Source organism: Castor canadensis, chromosome 19 (assembly GCF_047511655.1).
Source record: "Castor canadensis chromosome 19, mCasCan1.hap1v2, whole genome shotgun sequence".
Lineage (NCBI taxonomy): Eukaryota > Metazoa > Chordata > Mammalia > Rodentia > Castoridae > Castor > Castor canadensis.
This window is the reverse complement of record NC_133404.1, coordinates 18,117,724-18,136,644: the sequence shown is the minus strand read 5'-3', so window position 1 is coordinate 18,136,644 and position 18,921 is coordinate 18,117,724.

The following is an 18,921-nucleotide window of genomic DNA, read 5'->3' as shown; positions in this document are numbered from 1 at the left end:
AGGTGTTTCCAGGTGGAGATAGGCTCTGTTTGTTCCAAATAGGCCTATTCAGCTGAGTTGAAGAAACACATGTATCTCTCCAAAGAAAACCATCTAGGTTACAAGCTGCAGCATCTAGCACATTGTTTCCCAGTGAGGAGTTAGTAAGTTGTGAATGGAATACGTCCTGCAACGTGGGTTTTTCAAAGGGCAGATAGGCTCTCTTTGTTCCATAAGCTTATTGTGCTGAGTTGAAGAAACACGTGTGTCTCCTGAAAGAGAGTCATTTGTGATAGAAGCAGCAGCATCTAGCATAGTGTTATCCTGTGAGAATTGATTTAGTATTTGAAAGGAGTACTTTGTGCCACTTGGTTACTGAAGGTGGAGAGAGGTTCTGTTTCTTCCAAACAGGCCTATTGAGCTGAGTTGAAGAATCACATGTATCTCTCTGAGGAAAACCATCTACATTAGAAGCTGCAGCATCTAGAACATTGTTTCCCTGTGAGAACTGAGTTAGTTTTTGAAAGAATACTTCCTACAACTTAGCACTTTCAAGGTGAAGAAAGGCTGATTTTGTTCGAAACAGGCCTATTCAGATGATTGAAGAAGCACATGTATCGCTCCAAAGAAAATCATCTATGTCAGAGGAGGAGCAGCTAGCACCTTGTTTCTCTGTGAGAATGGCGTTAGGTTTTGAAAGGAATACTTCTTGCAACGTGGCTTCTTCAGGGTGGAGATAGGATCTCTTTGCTGCATATAGGCCTATTCAGCTGAGTTGACGAAACGCATGTATGTCTCGAAACAAACCCAGTAGTGTTCGAAGCAGGAGCATGTAGAACTTTGTTTACCAGTGAGAATTGAGAAACCTTTTGAAAGGAATCCTTCGGGAAGCTTAGTTTTTCACGAGGATATAGGCTTTCTTTGCTCCATACAGGTCTATTCAGCTGAATTTTAGAAACACATGATTCTCTGGAAAGAAACACATTTGTTTTAGTAGCAGGAGCATCTAGCACATTGCTTCCCTAGAGAATTGAGTTAATTTTGGAAAGGAATACTACCTGCAAATTACACTTTTCAATGCGGAGACAGGCTCCTTTTCTTCCTAATCGGCCTATTCAGCTAAGTTGAAGAAATACATATATCTCTCGAAGAAAACCATCCATGTTAGAATCTGCAGTATCTAGCACATTGTTTCCTGTGAGAACGGAGTTGGTTTTTGAGAGGAATACTTCGTGTGACATAGGTTCCTCAAGTTGCAGATAGGTTCTCTTTCTTCCAGAGACCTGTTGACCTGAGTAGAAGAAGCACATGTGTCTCTCCAATGAAAACCATGTATGTTACAGCAGGAGCATCTAGCACACTGTTTTCCTGTGAGAGTTGAGTAAGTTGTTGAAAGGAATAGGTTGTGCCATGGAGGAGTTTCAAGGTGGAGATAGGCTCTCTTTTTTCCAAATAGGAACGTTCAACTGAGTGAAAGAAACACTTTTGTATCTCTCGAAAGAAACCCATTTGTTTTCCGAGCAGGAGGATGTTGCACATTGTTTCACAGTGAGAGTTGAGTTAGTTTTTGAAAGGAATACTTCCTGCAAATTATACTTTTCAACGTGGAGAAAGGCTCCCTTTGTTCCCAATAGGCCTACTTAACTAAGTAGAAGAAAGACATGAATTTCTCCAAAGAAAAACATGTTTGTTAGAAGCAGGAGCATCGAGCAGATTGTTTTCCTGTGAGAATTGAGTTCGTGTTGAAAGGAATCCTTTGTTTACGGTGGCGTTTTCAAAGGAGAGATCGGCTCCCTTGATGAAAATAGGCCTAGTGAGCTGAGTTGAAGAAATACGTGTTTCTCTGCAAAGAAACTTCTATGTGTTAGAAGCAGGAGCACCTAGCACCTTGTTTCCCTGAGAGAATGGAGGAAGTTTTTGAGAGGAATAGTTCCTGCAACGTGTGTTTTTCAAGGTAGAGATGGGCTATCGTTGGTTCAAATAGGCCTATTGAGCCAGGTTGAGGAAACACATATACGTCTGGAAAGAAACCCGTTCGTGTTAGAAGCAGGAGCATCTAGCACGTTGTTTCCCTGTGAGAACTGAGTAGGTTTTGGAAGGGAACACTTCCTGCATCTCATGTTTTGGAAAGCAGAAGTAGGCAAATTTTGTTCAAAATAGGCCTATGCAGGATTTGAAGAAACACACGTATACCTGAAAAGAAAACTATGCGTGTTAGAAGCAGTAGCGAATAGGACATTGGTTCCCAGTGAGAATTGAGTTAGTTGTGGAAAGGAATACTTCCTGCAAGTTAGGTGTTGCAAGGTGGAGACAGGCACTTTTTGCTCCAAATAGGCCTCTTCAGCTGAATTCAAGAAATAGATGTATCCCTCAAAAGAAAACATTCTATGGTAGAAGCTGCTTCGTCTTGCACCTTTTTTCACTGTTAGAATTGTGTAAGTTTTTGAGCTAAATATGTCCTGTAACTCAGAGTTTTGAAGGTGGATAAAGGCTCATTTTGTTACAAATAAGCCTATTCAGCTGAGTTGAGGAAACACATGTATCTTTCGAAGGAAAACCATCTGTGTTAGAAGCGGGAGTACATCGCACACTGTTTTCATGTGAGAATTGAGGATGTTTTTGAATGGAATACCTCTTGCCACTTATGTGTTTCCAGGGACGGATATCCTCATTTGGTTCAAAGTAGGCCTATTCAGCTGGTTTGAAGAAAGACAGGTTTCTCTCCAAAGAAAACCATGTGTGTTAGAAGCAGGCGGATCTAGCACATTTTTTCCAAGTGAGAATTCTTTGACTTTTGGAAAAGAACTCGTCCTGCAGTACAGGTGTTTCCAGGTGGAGATAGGCTCTGTTTGTTCCAAATAGGCCTATTCAGCTGAGTTGAAGAAACACATGTATCTCTCCAAAGAAAACCATCTAGGTTACAAGCTGCAGCATCTAGCACATTGTTTCCCAGTGAGGAGTTAGTAAGTTGTGAATGGAATACGTCCTGCAACGTGGGTTTTTCAAAGGGCAGATAGGCTCTCTTTGTTCCATAAGCTTATTGTGCTGAGTTGAAGAAACACGTGTGTCTCCTGAAAGAGAGTCATTTGTGATAGAAGCAGCAGCATCTAGCATAGTGTTGTCCTGTGAGAATTGATTTAGTATTTGAAAGGAGTACTTTGTGCCACTTGGTTACTGAAGGTGGAGAGAGGTTCTGTTTCTTCCAAACAGGCCTATTGAGCTGAGTTGAAGAATCACATGTATCTCTCTGAGGAAAACCATCTACATTAGAAGCTGCAGCATCTAGAACATTGTTTCCCTGTGAGAACTGAGTTAGTTTTTGAAAGAATACTTCCTACAACTTAGCACTTTCAAGGTGAAGAAAGGCTGATTTTGTTCGAAACAGGCCTATTCAGATGATTGAAGAAGCACATGTATCGCTCCAAAGAAAATCATCTATGTCAGAGGAGGAGCAGCTAGCACCTTGTTTCTCTGTGAGAATGGCGTTAGGTTTTGAAAGGAATACTTCTTGCAACGTGGCTTCTTCAGGCTGGAGATAGGATCTCTTTGCTGCATATAGGCCTATTCAGCTGAGTTGACGAAACGCATGTATGTCTCGAAACAAACCCAGTAGTGTTCGAAGCAGGAGCATGTAGAACTTTGTTTACCAGTGAGAATTGAGAAACCTTTTGAAAGGAATCCTTCGGGAAGGTTAGTTTTTCAAGAGGATATAGGCTTTCTTTGCTCCATACAGGTCTATTCAGCTGAATTTTAGAAACACATGATTCTCTGGAAAGAAACACATTTGTTTTAGTAGCAGGAGCATCTAGCACATTGCTTCCCTAGAGAATTGAGTTAATTTTGGAAAGGAATACTACCTGCAAATTACACTTTTCAATGCGGAGACAGGCTCCTTTTCTTCCTAATCGGCCTATTCAGCTAAGTTGAAGAAATACATATATCTCTCGAAGAAAACCATCCATGTTAGAATCTGCAGTATCTAGCACATTGTTTCCTGTGAGAACGGAGTTGGTTTTTGAGAGGAATACTTCGTGTGACATAGGTTCCTCAAGTTGCAGATAGGTTCTCTTTCTTCCAGAGACCTGTTGACCTGAGTAGAAGAAGCACATGTGTCTCTCCAATGAAAACCATGTATGTTACAGCAGGAGCATCTAGCACACTGTTTTCCTGTGAGAGTTGAGTAAGTTGTTGAAAGGAATAGGTTGTGCCATGGAGGAGTTTCAAGGTGGAGATAGGCTCTCTTTTTTCCAAATAGGAACGTTCAACTGAGTGAAAGAAACACTTTTGTATCTCTCGAAAGAAACCCATTTGTTTTCCGAGCAGGAGGATGTTGCACATTGTTTCACAGTGAGAGTTGAGTTAGTTTTTGAAAGGAATACTTCCTGCAAATTATACTTTTCAACGTGGAGAAAGGCTCCCTTTGTTCCCAATAGGCCTACTTAACTAAGTAGAAGAAAGACATGAATTTCTCCAAAGAAAAACATGTTTGTTAGAAGCAGGAGCATCGAGCAGATTGTTTTCCTGTGAGAATTGAGTTCGTGTTGAAAGGAATCCTTTGTTTACGGTGGGGTTTTCAAAGGAGAGATCGGCTCCCTTGGTGAAAATAGGCCTATTGAGCTGAGTTGAAGAAATACGTGTTTCTCTGCAAAGAAACTTCTATGTGTTAGAAGCAGGAGCACCTAGCACCTTGTTTCCCTGAGAGAATGGAGGAAGTTTTTGAGAGGAATAGTTCCTGCAACGTGTGTTTTTCAAGGTAGAGATGGGCTATCGTTGGTTCAAATAGGCCTATTGAGCCAGGTTGAGGAAACACATATACGTCTGGAAAGAAACCCGTTCGTGTTAGAAGCAGGAGCATCTAGCACGTTGTTTCCCTGTGAGAACTGAGTAGGTTTTGGAAGGGAACACTTCCTGCATCTCATGTTTTGGAAAGCAGAAGTAGGCAAATTTTGTTCAAAATAGGCCTATGCAGGATTTGAAGAAACACACGTATACCTGAAAAGAAAACTATGCGTGTTAGAAGCAGTAGCGAATAGGACATTGTTTCCCAGTGAGAATTGAGTTAGTTGTGGAAAGGAATACTTCCTGCAAGTTAGGTGTTGCAAGGTGGAGACAGGCACTTTTTGCTCCAAATAGGCCTCTTCAGCTGAATTCAAGAAATAGATGTATCCCTCAAAAGAAAACATTCTATGGTAGAAGCTGCTTCGTCTTGCACCTTTTTTCACTGTTAGAATTGTGTAAGTTTTTGAGCTAAATATGTCCTGTAACTCAGAGTTTTGAAGGTGGATAAAGGCTCATTTTGTTACAAATAAGCCTATTCAGCTGAGTTGAGGAAACACATGTATCTTTCGAAGGAAAACCATCTGTGTTAGAAGCGGGAGTACATCGCACACTGTTTTCATGTGAGAATTGAGGATGTTTTTGAATGGAATACCTCTTGCCACTTATGTGTTTCCAGGGACGGATATCCTCATTTGGTTCAAAGTAGGCCTATTCAGCTGGTTTGAAGAAAGACAGGTTTCTCTCCAAAGAAAACCATGTGTGTTAGAAGCAGGCGGATCTAGCACATTTTTTCCAAGTGAGAATTCTTTGACTTTTGGAAAAGAACTCGTCCTGCAGTACAGGTGTTTCCAGGTGGAGATAGGCTCTGTTTGTTCCAAATAGGCCTATTCAGCTGAGTTGAAGAAACACATGTATCTCTCCAAAGAAAACCATCTAGGTTACAAGCTGCAGCATCTAGCACATTGTTTCCCAGTGAGGAGTTAGTAAGTTGTGAATGGAATACGTCCTGCAACGTGGGTTTTTCAAAGGGCAGATAGGCTCTCTTTGTTCCATAAGCTTATTGTGCTGAGTTGAAGAAACACGTGTGTCTCCTGAAAGAGAGTCATTTGTGATAGAAGCAGCAGCATCTAGCATAGTGTTGTCCTGTGAGAATTGATTTAGTATTTGAAAGGAGTACTTTGTGCCACTTGGTTACTGAAGGTGGAGAGAGGTTCTGTTTCTTCCAAACAGGCCTATTGAGCTGAGTTGAAGAATCACATGTATCTCTCTGAGGAAAACCATCTACATTAGAAGCTGCAGCATCTAGAACATTGTTTCCCTGTGAGAACTGAGTTAGTTTTTGAAAGAATACTTCCTACAACTTAGCACTTTCAAGGTGAAGAAAGGCTGATTTTGTTCGAAACAGGCCTATTCAGATGATTGAAGAAGCACATGTATCGCTCCAAAGAAAATCATCTATGTCAGAGGAGGAGCAGCTAGCACCTTGTTTCTCTGTGAGAATGGCGTTAGGTTTTGAAAGGAATACTTCTTGCAACGTGGCTTCTTCAGGGTGGAGATAGGATCTCTTTGCTGCATATAGGCCTATTCAGCTGAGTTGACGAAACGCATGTATGTCTCGAAACAAACCCAGTAGTGTTCGAAGCAGGAGCATGTAGAACTTTGTTTACCAGTGAGAATTGAGAAACCTTTTGAAAGGAATCCTTCGGGAAGCTTAGTTTTTCAAGAGGATATAGGCTTTCTTTGCTCCATACAGGTCTATTCAGCTGAATTTTAGAAACACATGATTCTCTGGAAAGAAACACATTTGTTTTAGTAGCAGGAGCATCTAGCACATTGCTTCCCTAGAGAATTGAGTTAATTTTGGAAAGGAATACTACCTGCAAATTACACTTTTCAATGCGGAGACAGGCTCCTTTTCTTCCTAATCGGCCTATTCAGCTAAGTTGAAGAAATACATATATCTCTCGAAGAAAACCATCCATGTTAGAATCTGCAGTATCTAGCACATTGTTTCCTGTGAGAACGGAGTTGGTTTTTGAGAGGAATACTTCGTGTGACATAGGTTCCTCAAGTTGCAGATAGGTTCTCTTTCTTCCAGAGACCTGTTGACCTGAGTAGAAGAAGCACATGTGTCTCTCCAATGAAAACCATGTATGTTACAGCAGGAGCATCTAGCACACTGTTTTCCTGTGAGAGTTGAGTAAGTTGTTGAAAGGAATAGGTTGTGCCATGGAGGAGTTTCAAGGTGGAGATAGGCTCTCTTTTTTCCAAATAGGAACGTTCAACTGAGTGAAAGAAACACTTTTGTATCTCTCGAAAGAAACCCATTTGTTTTCCGAGCAGGAGGATGTTGCACATTGTTTCACAGTGAGAGTTGAGTTAGTTTTTGAAAGGAATACTTCCTGCAAATTATACTTTTCAACGTGGAGAAAGGCTCCCTTTGTTCCCAATAGGCCTACTTAACTAAGTAGAAGAAAGACATGAATTTCTCCAAAGAAAAACATGTTTGTTAGAAGCAGGAGCATCGAGCAGATTGTTTTCCTGTGAGAATTGAGTTCGTGTTGAAAGGAATCCTTTGTTTACGGTGGGGTTTTCAAAGGAGAGATCGGCTCCCTTGGTGAAAATAGGCCTATTGAGCTGAGTTGAAGAAATACGTGTTTCTCTGCAAAGAAACTTCTATGTGTTAGAAGCAGGAGCACCTAGCACCTTGTTTCCCTGAGAGAATGGAGGAAGTTTTTGAGAGGAATAGTTCCTGCAACGTGTGTTTTTCAAGGTAGAGATGGGCTATCGTTGGTTCAAATAGGCCTATTGAGCCAGGTTGAGGAAACACATATACGTCTGGAAAGAAACCCGTTCGTGTTAGAAGCAGGAGCATCTAGCACGTTGTTTCCCTGTGAGAACTGAGTAGGTTTTGGAAGGGAACACTTCCTGCATCTCATGTTTTGGAAAGCAGAAGTAGGCAAATTTTGTTCAAAATAGGCCTATGCAGGATTTGAAGAAACACACGTATACCTGAAAAGAAAACTATGCGTGTTAGAAGCAGTAGCGAATAGGACATTGTTTCCCAGTGAGAATTGAGTTAGTTGTGGAAAGGAATACTTCCTGCAAGTTAGGTGTTGCAAGGTGGAGACAGGCACTTTTTGCTCCAAATAGGCCTCTTCAGTTGAATTCAAGAAATAGATGTATCCCTCAAAAGAAAACATTCTATGGTAGAAGCTGCTTCATCTTGCACCTTTTTTCACTGTTAGAATTGCGTAAGTTTTTGAGCTAAATATGTCCTGTAACTCAGAGTTTTGAAGGTGGATAAAGGCTCATTTTGTTACAAATAAGCCTATTCAGCTGAGTTGAGGAAACACATGTATCTTTCGAAGGAAAACCATCTGTGTTAGAAGCGGGAGTACATAGCACACTGTTTTCATGTGAGAATTGAGGATGTTTTTGAATGGAATACCTCTTGCCACTTATGTGTTTCCAGGGACGGATATCCTCATTTGGTTCAAAGTAGGCCTATTCAGCTGGTTTGAAGAAAGACAGGTTTCTCTCCAAAGAAAACCATGTGTGATAGAAGCAGGCGGATCTAGCACATTTTTTCCAAGCGAGAATTCTTTGACTTTTGGAAAAGAACTCGTCCTGCAGCACAGGTGTTTCCAGGTGGAGATAGGCTCTGTTTGTTCCAAATAGGCCTATTCAGCTGAGTTGAAGAAACACATGTATCTCTCCAAAGAAAACCATCTAGGTTACAAGCTGCAGCATCTAGCACATTGTTTCCCAGTGAGGAGTTAGTAAGTTGTGAATGGAATACGTCCTGCAACGTGGGTTTTTCAAAGGGCAGATAGGCTCTCTTTGTTCCATAAGCTTATTGTGCTGAGTTGAAGAAACACGTGTGTCTCCTGAAAGAGAGTCATTTGTGATAGAAGCAGCAGCATCTAGCATAGTGTTATCCTGTGAGAATTGATTTAGTATTTGAAAGGAGTACTTTGTGCCACTTGGTTACTGAAGGTGGAGAGAGGTTCTGTTTCTTCCAAACAGGCCTATTGAGCTGAGTTGAAGAATCACATGTATCTCTCTGAGGAAAACCATCTACATTAGAAGCTGCAGCATCTAGAACATTGTTTCCCTGTGAGAACTGAGTTAGTTTTTGAAAGAATACTTCCTACAACTTAGCACTTTCAAGGTGAAGAAAGGCTGATTTTGTTCGAAACAGGCCTATTCAGATGATTGAAGAAGCACATGTATCGCTCCAAAGAAAATCATCTATGTCAGAGGAGGAGCAGCTAGCACCTTGTTTCTCTGTGAGAATGGCGTTAGGTTTTGAAAGGAATACTTCTTGCAACGTGGCTTCTTCAGGCTGGAGATAGGATCTCTTTGCTGCATATAGGCCTATTCAGCTGAGTTGACGAAACGCATGTATGTCTCGAAACAAACCCAGTAGTGTTCGAAGCAGGAGCATGTAGAACTTTGTTTACCAGTGAGAATTGAGAAACCTTTTGAAAGGAATCCTTCGGGAAGGTTAGTTTTTCAAGAGGATATAGGCTTTCTTTGCTCCATACAGGTCTATTCAGCTGAATTTTAGAAACACATGATTCTCTGGAAAGAAACACATTTGTTTTAGTAGCAGGAGCATCTAGCACATTGCTTCCCTAGAGAATTGAGTTAATTTTGGAAAGGAATACTACCTGCAAATTACACTTTTCAATGCGGAGACAGGCTCCTTTTCTTCCTAATCGGCCTATTCAGCTAAGTTGAAGAAATACATATATCTCTCGAAGAAAACCATCCATGTTAGAATCTGCAGTATCTAGCACATTGTTTCCTGTGAGAACGGAGTTGGTTTTTGAGAGGAATACTTCGTGTGACATAGGTTCCTCAAGTTGCAGATAGGTTCTCTTTCTTCCAGAGACCTGTTGACCTGAGTAGAAGAAGCACATGTGTCTCTCCAATGAAAACCATGTATGTTACAGCAGGAGCATCTAGCACACTGTTTTCCTGTGAGAGTTGAGTAAGTTGTTGAAAGGAATAGGTTGTGCCATGGAGGAGTTTCAAGGTGGAGATAGGCTCTCTTTTTTCCAAATAGGAACGTTCAACTGAGTGAAAGAAACACTTTTGTATCTCTCGAAAGAAACCCATTTGTTTTCCGAGCAGGAGGATGTTGCACATTGTTTCACAGTGAGAGTTGAGTTAGTTTTTGAAAGGAATACTTCCTGCAAATTATAGTTTTCAACGTGGAGAAAGGCTCCCTTTGTTCCCAATAGGCCTACTTAACTAAGTAGAAGAAAGACATGAATTTCTCCAAAGAAAAACATGTTTGTTCGAAGCAGGAGCATCGAGCAGATTGTTTTCCTGTGAGAATTGAGTTCGTGTTGAAAGGAATCCTTTGTTTACGGTGGGGTTTTCAAAGGAGAGATCGGCTCCCTTGGTGAAAATAGGCCTATTGAGCTGAGTTGAAGAAATACGTGTTTCTCTGCAAAGAAACTTCTATGTGTTAGAAGCAGGAGCACCTAGCACCTTGTTTCCCTGAGAGAATGGAGGAAGTTTTTGAGAGGAATAGTTCCTGCAACGTGTGTTTTTCAAGGTAGAGATGGGCTATCGTTGGTTCAAATAGGCCTATTGAGCCAGGTTGAGGAAACACATATACGTCTGGAAAGAAACCCGTTCGTGTTAGAAGCAGGAGCATCTAGCACGTTGTTTCCCTGTGAGAACTGAGTAGGTTTTGGAAGGGAACACTTCCTGCATCTCATGTTTTGGAAAGCAGAAGTAGGCAAATTTTGTTCAAAATAGGCCTATGCAGGATTTGAAGAAACACACGTATACCTGAAAAGAAAACTATGCGTGGTAGAAGCAGTAGCGAATAGGACATTGGTTCCCAGTGAGAATTGAGTTAGTTGTGGAAAGGAATACTTCCTGCAAGTTAGGTGTTGCAAGGTGGAGACAGGCACTTTTTGCTCCAAATAGGCCTCTTCAGCTGAATTCAAGAAATAGATGTATCCCTCAAAAGAAAACATTCTATGGTAGAAGCTGCTTCGTCTTGCACCTTTTTTCACTGTTAGAATTGTGTAAGTTTTTGAGCTAAATATGTCCTGTAACTCAGAGTTTTGAAGGTGGATAAAGGCTCATTTTGTTACAAATAAGCCTATTCAGCTGAGTTGAGGAAACACATGTATCTTTCGAAGGAAAACCATCTGTGTTAGAAGCGGGAGTACATCGCACACTGTTTTCATGTGAGAATTGAGGATGTTTTTGAATGGAATACCTCTTGCCACTTATGTGTTTCCAGGGACGGATATCCTCATTTGGTTCAAAGTAGGCCTATTCAGCTGGTTTGAAGAAAGACAGGTTTCTCTCCAAAGAAAACCATGTGTGTTAGAAGCAGGCGGATCTAGCACATTTTTTCCAAGTGAGAATTCTTTGACTTTTGGAAAAGAACTCGTCCTGCAGTACAGGTGTTTCCAGGTGGAGATAGGCTCTGTTTGTTCCAAATAGGCCTATTCAGCTGAGTTGAAGAAACACATGTATCTCTCCAAAGAAAACCATCTAGGTTACAAGCTGCAGCATCTAGCACATTGTTTCCCAGTGAGGAGTTAGTAAGTTGTGAATGGAATACGTCCTGCAACGTGGGTTTTTCAAAGGGCAGATAGGCTCTCTTTGTTCCATAAGCTTATTGTGCTGAGTTGAAGAAACACGTGTGTCTCCTGAAAGAGAGTCATTTGTGATAGAAGCAGCAGCATCTAGCATAGTGTTATCCTGTGAGAATTGATTTAGTATTTGAAAGGAGTACTTTGTGCCACTTGGTTACTGAAGGTGGAGAGAGGTTCTGTTTCTTCCAAACAGGCCTATTGAGCTGAGTTGAAGAATCACATGTATCTCTCTGAGGAAAACCATCTACATTAGAAGCTGCAGCATCTAGAACATTGTTTCCCTGTGAGAACTGAGTTAGTTTTTGAAAGAATACTTCCTACAACTTAGCACTTTCAAGGTGAAGAAAGGCTGATTTTGTTCGAAACAGGCCTATTCAGATGATTGAAGAAGCACATGTATCGCTCCAAAGAAAATCATCTATGTCAGAGGAGGAGCAGCTAGCACCTTGTTTCTCTGTGAGAATGGCGTTAGGTTTTGAAAGGAATACTTCTTGCAACGTGGCTTCTTCAGGCTGGAGATAGGATCTCTTTGCTGCATATAGGCCTATTCAGCTGAGTTGACGAAACGCATGTATGTCTCGAAACAAACCCAGTAGTGTTCGAAGCAGGAGCATGTAGAACTTTGTTTACCAGTGAGAATTGAGAAACCTTTTGAAAGGAATCCTTCGGGAAGGTTAGTTTTTCAAGAGGATATAGGCTTTCTTTGCTCCATACAGGTCTATTCAGCTGAATTTTAGAAACACATGATTCTCTGGAAAGAAACACATTTGTTTTAGTAGCAGGAGCATCTAGCACATTGCTTCCCTAGAGAATTGAGTTAATTTTGGAAAGGAATACTACCTGCAAATTACACTTTTCAATGCGGAGACAGACTCCTTTTCTTCCTAATCGGCCTATTCAGCTAAGTTGAAGAAATACATATATCTCTCGAAGAAAACCATCCATGTTAGAATCTGCAGTATCTAGCACATTGTTTCCTGTGAGAACGGAGTTGGTTTTTGAGAGGAATACTTCGTGTGACATAGGTTCCTCAAGTTGCAGATAGGTTCTCTTTCTTCCAGAGACCTGTTGACCTGAGTAGAAGAAGCACATGTGTCTCTCCAATGAAAACCATGTATGTTACAGCAGGAGCATCTAGCACACTGTTTTCCTGTGAGAGTTGAGTAAGTTGTTGAAAGGAATAGGTTGTGCCATGGAGGAGTTTCAAGGTGGAGATAGGCTCTCTTTTTTCCAAATAGGAACGTTCAACTGAGTGAAAGAAACACTTTTGTATCTCTCGAAAGAAACCCATTTGTTTTCCGAGCAGGAGGATGTTGCACATTGTTTCACAGTGAGAGTTGAGTTAGTTTTTGAAAGGAATACTTCCTGCAAATTATACTTTTCAACGTGGAGAAAGGCTCCCTTTGTTCCCAATAGGCCTACTTAACTAAGTAGAAGAAAGACATGAATTTCTCCAAAGAAAAACATGTTTGTTCGAAGCAGGAGCATCGAGCAGATTGTTTTCCTGTGAGAATTGAGTTCGTGTTGAAAGGAATCCTTTGTTTACGGTGGGGTTTTCAAAGGAGAGATCGGCTCCCTTGGTGAAAATAGGCCTATTGAGCTGAGTTGAAGAAATACGTGTTTCTCTGCAAAGAAACTTCTATGTGTTAGAAGCAGGAGCACCTAGCACCTTGTTTCCCTGAGAGAATGGAGGAAGTTTTTGAGAGGAATAGTTCCTGCAACGTGTGTTTTTCAAGGTAGAGATGGGCTATCGTTGGTTCAAATAGGCCTATTGAGCCAGGTTGAGGAAACACATATACGTCTGGAAAGAAACCCGTTCGTGTTAGAAGCAGGAGCATCTAGCACGTTGTTTCCCTGTGAGAACTGAGTAGGTTTTGGAAGGGAACACTTCCTGCATCTCATGTTTTGGAAAGCAGAAGTAGGCAAATTTTGTTCAAAATAGGCCTATGCAGGATTTGAAGAAACACACGTATACCTGAAAAGAAAACTATGCGTGGTAGAAGCAGTAGCGAATAGGACATTGGTTCCCAGTGAGAATTGAGTTAGTTGTGGAAAGGAATACTTCCTGCAAGTTAGGTGTTGCAAGGTGGAGACAGGCACTTTTTGCTCCAAATAGGCCTCTTCAGCTGAATTCAAGAAATAGATGTATCCCTCAAAAGAAAACATTCTATGGTAGAAGCTGCTTCGTCTTGCACCTTTTTTCACTGTTAGAATTGTGTAAGTTTTTGAGCTAAATATGTCCTGTAACTCAGAGTTTTGAAGGTGGATAAAGGCTCATTTTGTTACAAATAAGCCTATTCAGCTGAGTTGAGGAAACACATGTATCTTTCGAAGGAAAACCATCTGTGTTAGAAGCGGGAGTACATCGCACACTGTTTTCATGTGAGAATTGAGGATGTTTTTGAATGGAATACCTCTTGCCACTTATGTGTTTCCAGGGACGGATATCCTCATTTGGTTCAAAGTAGGCCTATTCAGCTGGTTTGAAGAAAGACAGGTTTCTCTCCAAAGAAAACCATGTGTGTTAGAAGCAGGCGGATCTAGCACATTTTTTCCAAGTGAGAATTCTTTGACTTTTGGAAAAGAACTCGTCCTGCAGCACAGGTGTTTCCAGGTGGAGATAGGCTCTGTTTGTTCCAAATAGGCCTATTCAGCTGAGTTGAAGAAACACATGTATCTCTCCAAAGAAAACCATCTAGGTTACAAGCTGCAGCATCTAGCACATTGTTTCCCAGTGAGGAGTTAGTAAGTTGTGAATGGAATACGTCCTGCAACGTGGGTTTTTCAAAGGGCAGATAGGCTCTCTTTGTTCCATAAGCTTATTGTGCTGAGTTGAAGAAACACGTGTGTCTCCTGAAAGAGAGTCATTTGTGATAGAAGCAGCAGCATCTAGCATAGTGTTATCCTGTGAGAATTGATTTAGTATTTGAAAGGAGTACTTTGTGCCACTTGGTTACTGAAGGTGGAGAGAGGTTCTGTTTCTTCCAAACAGGCCTATTGAGCTGAGTTGAAGAATCACATGTATCTCTCTGAGGAAAACCATCTACATTAGAAGCTGCAGCATCTAGAACATTGTTTCCCTGTGAGAACTGAGTTAGTTTTTGAAAGAATACTTCCTACAACTTAGCACTTTCAAGGTGAAGAAAGGCTGATTTTGTTCGAAACAGGCCTATTCAGATGATTGAAGAAGCACATGTATCGCTCCAAAGAAAATCATCTATGTCAGAGGAGGAGCAGCTAGCACCTTGTTTCTCTGTGAGAATGGCGTTAGGTTTTGAAAGGAATACTTCTTGCAACGTGGCTTCTTCAGGCTGGAGATAGGATCTCTTTGCTGCATATAGGCCTATTCAGCTGAGTTGACGAAACGCATGTATGTCTCGAAACAAACCCAGTAGTGTTCGAAGCAGGAGCATGTAGAACTTTGTTTACCAGTGAGAATTGAGAAACCTTTTGAAAGGAATCCTTCGGGAAGGTTAGTTTTTCAAGAGGATATAGGCTTTCTTTGCTCCATACAGGTCTATTCAGCTGAATTTTAGAAACACATGATTCTCTGGAAAGAAACACATTTGTTTTAGTAGCAGGAGCATCTAGCACATTGCTTCCCTAGAGAATTGAGTTAATTTTGGAAAGGAATACTACCTGCAAATTACACTTTTCAATGCGGAGACAGGCTCCTTTTCTTCCTAATCGGCCTATTCAGCTAAGTTGAAGAAATACATATATCTCTCGAAGAAAACCATCCATGTTAGAATCTGCAGTATCTAGCACATTGTTTCCTGTGAGAACGGAGTTGGTTTTTGAGAGGAATACTTCGTGTGACATAGGTTCCTCAAGTTGCAGATAGGTTCTCTTTCTTCCAGAGACCTGTTGACCTGAGTAGAAGAAGCACATGTGTCTCTCCAATGAAAACCATGTATGTTACAGCAGGAGCATCTAGCACACTGTTTTCCTGTGAGAGTTGAGTAAGTTGTTGAAAGGAATAGGTTGTGCCATGGAGGAGTTTCAAGGTGGAGATAGGCTCTCTTTTTTCCAAATAGGAACGTTCAACTGAGTGAAAGAAACACTTTTGTATCTCTCGAAAGAAACCCATTTGTTTTCCGAGCAGGAGGATGTTGCACATTGTTTCACAGTGAGAGTTGAGTTAGTTTTTGAAAGGAATACTTCCTGCAAATTATACTTTTCAACGTGGAGAAAGGCTCCCTTTGTTCCCAATAGGCCTACTTAACTAAGTAGAAGAAAGACATGAATTTCTCCAAAGAAAAACATGTTTGTTAGAAGCAGGAGCATCGAGCAGATTGTTTTCCTGTGAGAATTGAGTTCGTGTTGAAAGGAATCCTTTGTTTACGGTGGGGTTTTCAAAGGAGAGATCGGCTCCCTTGGTGAAAATAGGCCTATTGAGCTGAGTTGAAGAAATACGTGTTTCTCTGCAAAGAAACTTCTATGTGTTAGAAGCAGGAGCACCTAGCACCTTGTTTCCCTGAGAGAATGGAGGAAGTTTTTGAGAGGAATAGTTCCTGCAACGTGTGTTTTTCAAGGTAGAGATGGGCTATCGTTGGTTCAAATAGGCCTATTGAGCCAGGTTGAGGAAACACATATACGTCTGGAAAGAAACCCGTTCGTGTTAGAAGCAGGAGCATCTAGCACGTTGTTTCCCTGTGAGAACTGAGTAGGTTTTGGAAGGGAACACTTCCTGCATCTCATGTTTTGGAAAGCAGAAGTAGGCAAATTTTGTTCAAAATAGGCCTATGCAGGATTTGAAGAAACACACGTATACCTGAAAAGAAAACTATGCGTGTTAGAAGCAGTAGCGAATAGGACATTGTTTCCCAGTGAGAATTGAGTTAGTTGTGGAAAGGAATACTTCCTGCAAGTTAGGTGTTGCAAGGTGGAGACAGGCACTTTTTGCTCCAAATAGGCCTCTTCAGTTGAATTCAAGAAATAGATGTATCCCTCAAAAGAAAACATTCTATGGTAGAAGCTGCTTCATCTTGCACCTTTTTTCACTGTTAGAATTGCGTAAGTTTTTGAGCTAAATATGTCCTGTAACTCAGAGTTTTGAAGGTGGATAAAGGCTCATTTTGTTACAAATAAGCCTATTCAGCTGAGTTGAGGAAACACATGTATCTTTCGAAGGAAAACCATCTGTGTTAGAAGCGGGAGTACATAGCACACTGTTTTCATGTGAGAATTGAGGATGTTTTTGAATGGAATACCTCTTGCCACTTATGTGTTTCCAGGGACGGATATCCTCATTTGGTTCAAAGTAGGCCTATTCAGCTGGTTTGAAGAAAGACAGGTTTCTCTCCAAAGAAAACCATGTGTGTTAGAAGCAGGCGGATCTAGCACATTTTTTCCAAGCGAGAATTCTTTGACTTTTGGAAAAGAACTCGTCCTGCAGCACAGGTGTTTCCAGGTGGAGATAGGCTCTGTTTGTTCCAAATAGGCCTATTCAGCTGAGTTGAAGAAACACATGTATCTCTCCAAAGAAAACCATCTAGGTTACAAGCTGCAGCATCTAGCACATTGTTTCCCAGTGAGGAGTTAGTAAGTTGTGAATGGAATACGTCCTGCAACGTGGGTTTTTCAAAGGGCAGATAGGCTCTCTTTGTTCCATAAGCTTATTGTGCTGAGTTGAAGAAACACGTGTGTCTCCTGAAAGAGAGTCATTTGTGATAGAAGCAGCAGCATCTAGCATAGTGTTATCCTGTGAGAATTGATTTAGTATTTGAAAGGAGTACTTTGTGCCACTTGGTTACTGAAGGTGGAGAGAGGTTCTGTTTCTTCCAAACAGGCCTATTGAGCTGAGTTGAAGAATCACATGTATCTCTCTGAGGAAAACCATCTACATTAGAAGCTGCAGCATCTAGAACATTGTTTCCCTGTGAGAACTGAGTTAGTTTTTGAAAGAATACTTCCTACAACTTAGCACTTTCAAGGTGAAGAAAGGCTGATTTTGTTCGAAACAGGCCTATTCAGATGATTGAAGAAGCACATGTATCGCTCCAAAGAAAATCATCTATGTCAGAGGAGGAGCAGCTAGCACCTTGTTTCTCTGTGAGAATGGCGTTAGGTTTTGAAAGGAATACTTCTTGCAACGTGGCTTCTTCAGGCTGGAGATAGGATCTCTTTGCTGCATATAGGCCTATTCAGCTGAGTTGACGAAACGCATGTATGTCTCGAAACAAACCCAGTAGTGTTCGAAGCAGGAGCATGTAGAACTTTGTTTACCAGTGAGAATTGAGAAACCTTTTGAAAGGAATCCTTCGGGAAGCTTAGTTTTTCAAGAGGATATAGGCTTTCTTTGCTCCATACAGGTCTATTCAGCTGAATTTTAGAAACACATGATTCTCTGGAAAGAAACACATTTGTTTTAGTAGCAGGAGCATCTAGCACATTGCTTCCCTAGAGAATTGAGTTAATTTTGGAAAGGAATACTACCTGCAAATTACACTTTTCAATGCGGAGACAGGCTCCTTTTCTTCCTAATCGGCCTATTCAGCTAAGTTGAAGAAATACATATATCTCTCGAAGAAAACCATCCATGTTAGAATCTGCAGTATCTAGCACATTGTTTCCTGTGAGAACGGAGTTGGTTTTTGAGAGGAATACTTCGTGTGACATAGGTTCCTCAAGTTGCAGATAGGTTCTCTTTCTTCCAGAGACCTGTTGACCTGAGTAGAAGAAGCACATGTGTCTCTCCAATGAAAACCATGTATGTTACAGCAGGAGCATCTAGCACACTGTTTTCCTGTGAGAGTTGAGTAAGTTGTTGAAAGGAATAGGTTGTGCCATGGAGGAGTTTCAAGGTGGAGATAGGCTCTCTTTTTTCCAAATAGGAACGTTCAACTGAGTGAAAGAAACACTTTTGTATCTCTCGAAAGAAACCCATTTGTTTTCCGAGCAGGAGGATGTTGCACATTGTTTCACAGTGAGAGTTGAGTTAGTTTTTGAAAGGAATACTTCCTGCAAATTATACTTTTCAACGTGGAGAAAGGCTCCCTTTGTTCCCAATAGGCCTACTTAACTAAGTAGAAGAAAGACATGAATTTCTCCAAAGAAAAACATGTTTGTTAGAAGCAGGAGCATCGAGCAGATTGTTTTCCTGTGAGAATTGAGTTCGTGTTGAAAGGAATCCTTTGTTTACGGTGGGGTTTTCAAAGGAGAGATCGGCTCCCTTGGTGAAAATAGGCCTATTGAGCTGAGTTGAAGAAATACGTGTTTCTCTGCAAAGAAACTTCTATGTGTTAGAAGCAGGAGCACCTAGCACCTTGTTTCCCTGAGAGAATGGAGGAAGTTTTTGAGAGGAATAGTTCCTGCAACGTGTGTTTTTCAAGGTAGAGATGGGCTATCGTTGGTTCAAATAGGCCTATTGAGCCAGGTTGAGGAAACACATATACGTCTGGAAAGAAACCCGTTCGTGTTAGAAGCAGGAGCATCTAGCACGTTGTTTCCCTGTGAGAACTGAGTAGGTTTTGGAAGGGAACACTTCCTGCATCTCATGTTTTGGAAAGCAGAAGTAGGCAAATTT